Source organism: Anneissia japonica, unplaced genomic scaffold (assembly GCF_011630105.1).
Source record: "Anneissia japonica isolate Jap-2015-1 unplaced genomic scaffold, ASM1163010v1 scaffold17412_len611537_cov169, whole genome shotgun sequence".
NCBI lineage: Eukaryota > Metazoa > Echinodermata > Crinoidea > Comatulida > Comatulidae > Anneissia > Anneissia japonica.
The window spans coordinates 246,201-252,504 of record NW_022695890.1 but is presented as its reverse complement, the minus strand read 5'-3'; the positions used below and the strand labels follow the sequence as shown (position 1 = coordinate 252,504).

The 6,304-nt window shown below is 40.5% G+C and overlaps 1 protein-coding gene and 1 pseudogene across 2 annotated transcripts in view; both read right to left on the bottom strand.

Moving 5' to 3' along the window:
• The window catches only part of LOC117101596 (centrosomal protein of 112 kDa-like), a 40,119-nt gene that overhangs the window by 14,907 nt on the left and 18,908 nt on the right, over positions 1-6,304 (bottom strand). The window lies entirely within an intron of this gene.
• LOC117101625 lies at positions 4,724-4,892 on the bottom strand (annotated as a pseudogene).

The following is a 6,304-nucleotide window of genomic DNA, read 5'->3' as shown; positions in this document are numbered from 1 at the left end:
GTTTATACCTTAAGGACCAATTTATCGTGAACTAAAAGGGCAAGAACACCCTGGATGCACCATATTTTACGAAAGGCAGAATAATCCGATGAACATCTTAGAAATTCCAACTTAATTCGGGACCGGACAGCATCTCTCACTCTGACAACCATACCCTCCTCAGAAATACCCTCATTATGAAACAAAGCCCTACACCTACACTTCCAAACTATTAATTTAACCTCACAAATCAAAAAAACTGCAAGCTGATAAACTGATAAGTCCAAAGCCACAAAGGAAAAAAACATAATATGATCCTCACAAAAATGAACATTTAACCCATAAAACTTGCTTAACAAATTAAAACACCATTGCCAGACCAAAGACAGACGAGGACATCCCATAATACAGTGATTGATGGATTCGGCACTACTACACCCTGGACAATCATACCTTCTGACAATCATCCTGCGCTCCCTAAGAACCATCCCTACCGGAAGACAACCATGGAGCACCTTCCAACTTACTTCTCTACTATCATTCAACAAAAGAGCACACCCCAAAGCCTTGAAAGCAAGCACCCAGTCTTTATTAGGCCTAGAACGCACCATCGAGGCAACATAACCTTTCTCCACTAGCAACAACTTATAAACGTTTTTACTGGTCAGTAAGCCCCACTTTACATCCCCCTTACAAACACGCCACAACATCAAACACAAGTTACCCAGTCGCTCATACTCCACTGGTGCATCTAAAGCATGAGGGCGGCCATTATCCCACCTTGCAATTCCCAACCTGTTCAGTAAATGCCCCAACCAATAGATACAAAAATAGGACCATTCCACACCTTTGCAGACCAACTCAATGAACGAAAGAAAAACACTCTCACATTTAGCAACTGGATCAACCAAACCCAAACCCCCCTCACACTGTGGCAAAAATAAAGTCTTCCTAGCCACCATTTCCCTTTTACCCAACCACAAAAAGGAAAAAATACACTTATACAGCCGTTTTACAAAAACAACAGGCATAACGTACACTGGCGCTACATACAATAACACAGGCAAAGCCAACGAGTTTAGAATTAAAACCCGACCCATTAAAGACATTCTCCTCTTAGCCCACTTCGCCACCACCTTCTCAAAACGGACAACCACTTCCTCCCATGACGCATAACAAGCACCCCGACCTCCAACTCTAACCCCACACACTTTCAGGGAATCACTAGACCATGGCACTGCATCCACACCAGGTAGACGAGACATACCCTGCCACTGCCCCAACAACAAACCCTGAGTTTTCAATAAGTTAAACCGAGAACCCGACGCTGTCTCAAAAGATTTTAATAAACTTAACAAGGAAACAACAGAAGCCCGGGATGTCAGAACACAGGTCAGATCGTCAGCATACTGAACAAACTTGCATTCCCTCCCCCTACTACCAGGCAACACCACCCCCCGAATCAAATCCGATCTCTGAATGGAACACGCTAATGATTCCATGTATAACACATACAACAAAGGAGAAAGCGGACACCCTTGCCTAACACCCCGCGTCACAGAAAAAGAATCAGAAACAAAACCATTAATCATCACACAACTATTTAAATTACAATACATGGAACGCAACCACCTCATCATGTTGTTTCCAAACCCAAACCTCTCCAAAACTCGAAAAAGAAGCTTGAAACTAACTCTATCAAAAGCCTTCTCCTGGTCAAAGGAAATTAGAGCCAATGGCGAATTACACCGCGACGCATACTCCACCACATCTCTCAACAACACCAAATTAGACTGGAGTCTCCTCCCAGGCACACTACACGACTGGTAGGGCCCAACTAGACAGCCCATAACTTTGCCTAATCTTAAACATAAAAGCTTGGCCAAAATCTTATAGTCAACATTTAACAACGTAATAGGACGACGGTTCTTAGGATCAAGCTGATCTCCTCCCTTAGGCAGCAATTTAATCAAGCCTCCTTTCTGTGAGCTAGATAACACACCACACTCAAAAACACACTTGTAAACCTCGAGCAAATCAGCTGAGAGAACCTCCCAAAACTGTAAATAAAACTCCACTGGTAGCCCATCCAACCCTGGGGATTTTTAGCCATAGAACCCAGTGCCTCTCTCACCTCGTCAACCTCAACACTCTTCTCCAGAGATATAATTTCATTGTCGGGCACAGAACAACAAACCGATTCGATAAAAGCATCCTGCTTTCCCTCATCTAAGACTTCACCTCCATCAAAAAGACTCCTATAAAAATCAGAAAAAACCGTCAAAATTCCATGACTATCCGAAACGACATTTCCGAGTGAATCCCTAACTGCATTAATTGTTTTTTCCTCCCCCCTACGCTTTTCTGTTCCAAAAAAATATTTTGAACTTTTTTCCCCTTCTTCCAAAAAACGAACCCTGGCTCTAACCCTGGCCCCCTCCGTCTCGATCTGTGCCAGCTGATCTAACTTATCTTTAATTTCTGCCAAGGAATCTAACAAAGCAGGAGAATGCGATGAATTAAAACGCACTTTAGTCTCATCATACAATCCCTCTAATCTATCTCTCTCTCTTTTCTTCTCCTTACTAATCCGTACCGAGTGCCAAATAATAACCTCTTTACTTCTCCGCTTGATATCATCCCACCACTGAAGAACAGACGAAAAACCAGGCTTCAAAGTTCGCCATAACGAGTACTGAGAAATAAAATCGTCAATAAATAGTTGATCACTCAGAATCGAGACATTGCACTTCCATACACCCCTTCCCTTATCCACACCCCCTGCAAGATCTGCCACCATCACCGCCCAGTCATGGTCAGAACAATGACATGCAGAATATACAAAACTTCTAACCGAAAAGGAATCTGGAGCGTAAAATCTGTCTAGCCTGCACGCCACCCCCTTTGCAGCGGAAGCCCAAGATGTAGCAGCAACCGCCGGGTGTAACAAACGAAATTGGTCGGAAAGCCCAAAAGTCGTACAAAAATCAGACAACTCCGCAGAACCTCCAGACCCCAAACCCGGATTCCCTCCAACCTTATCTAAATCAAGATCCAATACACAATTGAAATCCCCCCCTAATAAACATGGAACTGCCGGAGAAACCCACCTCGCCAATGAACTAAAAAAAACTTTTCTGCAAGCTGGATCGTTTGGTGCATAAATGCAACAAAGCTGCACCGGTACCCCATGAATTCCCACCACACCGGACAGCACAGCCCCGTCAGGATCCCGTCTAACATTCTCAAGCGATAAGCCCTTACGCAACAAAATCCCCACCCCACCACTCCTGCTGGAGCTGCCAGCCCAATAGGCGTTCCCGCCCCATTCCCTAGTCCACAAATCACCCTCCTGTAAAGAACCACAATGAACTTCCTGTAAGTAAACCACATCATATTTCCGCTCCCGACACAACTGAAAAATCTGAGCCCTCCTAGAAGAAACTCTAAACCCATTAACGTTTAAAGACGCAAAAACAGCCATTATGGAGATAACAGAAAAAAAACAGAAACACAAAGAATACATCATTATGAAAAGGTGGAACGAACAACCTGAGCAACTGATGAAGACAAAACGTATGCAGCATGGCACTCCGAAAGGTGTGGAATAAGATCAGAAGGCCTCGATACCTTAGTTCTACAGGCTCGCACCGGGCAACTTAAAACCACCTTCGCTTTCCCATGCTTCGTAGACATATGATCAACATAAGCTGACCAGGACGAGAATGATTTCTTTGCACAGCCTTTTGAGCAGGCAATTCCTAAACCACTCTCTTTGGCTAATCTGGAGTCTTCCAACTTCGACCGAGCCTTGAGGCGGCGTGCCACCTCCCCGCTTACGGCCACCTTCTCATCTCCTGAAGAACTATCTTCAGCTGACGTGTCAATAAGCAAAGGAGACTCCTCCTGAAGAGGGCCCATCTCACAATCCCCCCACTTAGCCTTAGTAACATTGGCACTGGCTCCCTGGGAAGCATAATCAACTAACTTGACTGCTTGCTTATTAACCGAAGTATCCTCTGAAACATCATCACCCTCTCCTGGACAGTCCTTCTCTACAACCTGCCCCTCTTCATGTTCCAAACAATCCTCATCAATCATCTCATCCACAACCTCATCCTGTTCCACCAATCCAACCAACTCCACCCCTGGGCCACCCCCACCAGCCTTAGCACTAAAAGAAACTGGGCAGTTGCGATAAACATGCCCCGAGACCTTGCAAATAGTGCACACGATCTCATTTTTACACTGAACAGCTACATGGCCTAGCTCTAGACACTTCGAACATTTCTTCTGCTGACAATCCTTAACAAAATGGCCCTCCTCTCCACAGCGCAGGCAAGTCCTGGGCTGGCCCCAGTAACTTACCCAACAGTTCCTTGAACCAATCTTTAGTTGTGATGGGATGTTACGCCTAAGCTCAATCATGTATTGTCTGTTCCCATTATGTATGGACGGCTGGTCCTTGTATGTCAGCAACCGTGAACAAACCACCTCTCCAAACTGAGACAAGACATGTTGCACAACTTGGTCCGGTACTTCAAACTCCACATATAGGACTGTCACCATGACCCTACTATCATAGAAACGTATATCAGGAGAGTCAGACAACTTCTCCAAAGCGGCCGCAGCCGACCTACACTTAGCAGCGCCTTGAAACGAAACATCAAAAGTACCATTACCCAGCCTCTGAACTGCAACTACATCCTCAACCTTCACACCCGCCATATCCAAATCCGAGAAAACCCGCTCAACCACCTCCCGTCGGTCATGATACTCAAGATTTATCGACGCCGGCCTACGCATACCGAACGATAGTTAATACTACAACAGCTTTACGAAAATACTCGATCTAAGCCTCCGGAAAAGAACAGATACTACACATGATCTTAGCCAAAAGGCCGAGAAGCGATACCGTTAAAATGTATACTTAGTATATATATTCAAGATTGACAATACACCCAACTGGTGTCAAAATATCATATACATAGAAAGCTGGATGCAAATTTACGAAAATAAATTTAATAATTATAATTAAATATTGCTTGTTTAGTTAATGTGTCATATATATGTTAATGTATATATAATATAAATTACGTTTTCATAAAAAGGGTCATAATATGCAAATGAGAACTCAACAATAGTGAATAAACGAAAGCTAGTTCTGCTGTGTGCAACCAAGCATATCAACGTTTTGATAACGTTACGTAACTCGTTTTTCATTGGCAGCCAACAGTCAAGTAACCTTATTATATATAAATAATATTTGGTTACCCTTTCATTTTTTATATATAATGAAATCAGTAAACTAATTATATATCAATAATGTAAACCTTAACGCAATTATTTACATATAATCTTTTAGATGTATATGCATTATATATAAATAATGGGTGATCTATTCAATAATATGTTAAATAATGAATTATATATAAATAATTGTGTTAAATAATAAATTTACACTTGGCGCCTCATAGGAAACTAGCTCTGCTGTGTTTTTGTTAAAGTTTCATAATTTGATTTTCATTGGTAGCTTACAGAAAGATTTTGCTTTTCTCAGCAATCTTCTTAACAGTCATAATCATTATTATTTAATATTTCGACATCGTATCTATATACTGTACTTTATACTTCTTTTGATATAAGCTATAGGAAAAACTTTGCTGAGGCCATGACCAAAATACAGTACTGTACAGGATTCGCAGTTTCATATGCCTTAATATCTCTGGGGTTTTTTTATGTTACTATGACTGCCTAAGAAATGATGTGCCACTTTAAATGTTATGTTTTGCTTGGTCATTTTGATTTACAGTGCAATGTAATTTTATCTGGTTCAATATTTTTGACGTTTAATATTAATGTTGAATTTTCTTCTTATACATTGATTCGCTACTTCGAATTTTACGAGTTTTAATTTCAAATTGTATCTTTAATCTACGATTTTGTGTGTATACTGTAGTATTTTATAATTCAAAATCGTAATTCCCAATTTCTATAAGTACAGTATTTTAAAAAAGTATAATTGATTTGAAAGTAGTACAGTAATTCATTATAACTCGCTTTCCATTATGTGTGTATATATGTATGTGTATATATATATATATATATATATACATATATGTATATATATATACGGTACACATACATATATACACACACGTATGTGTATGTATGTGTATATATATATATATGTATTATATACGTGTAAATATATAAATCTTGTTAAACAAGATGAATCACACATATATATATATGTATACATGTATATGTATGTGTCTATGTATATATAAATATATATATATATATACGTGTATATATATATATA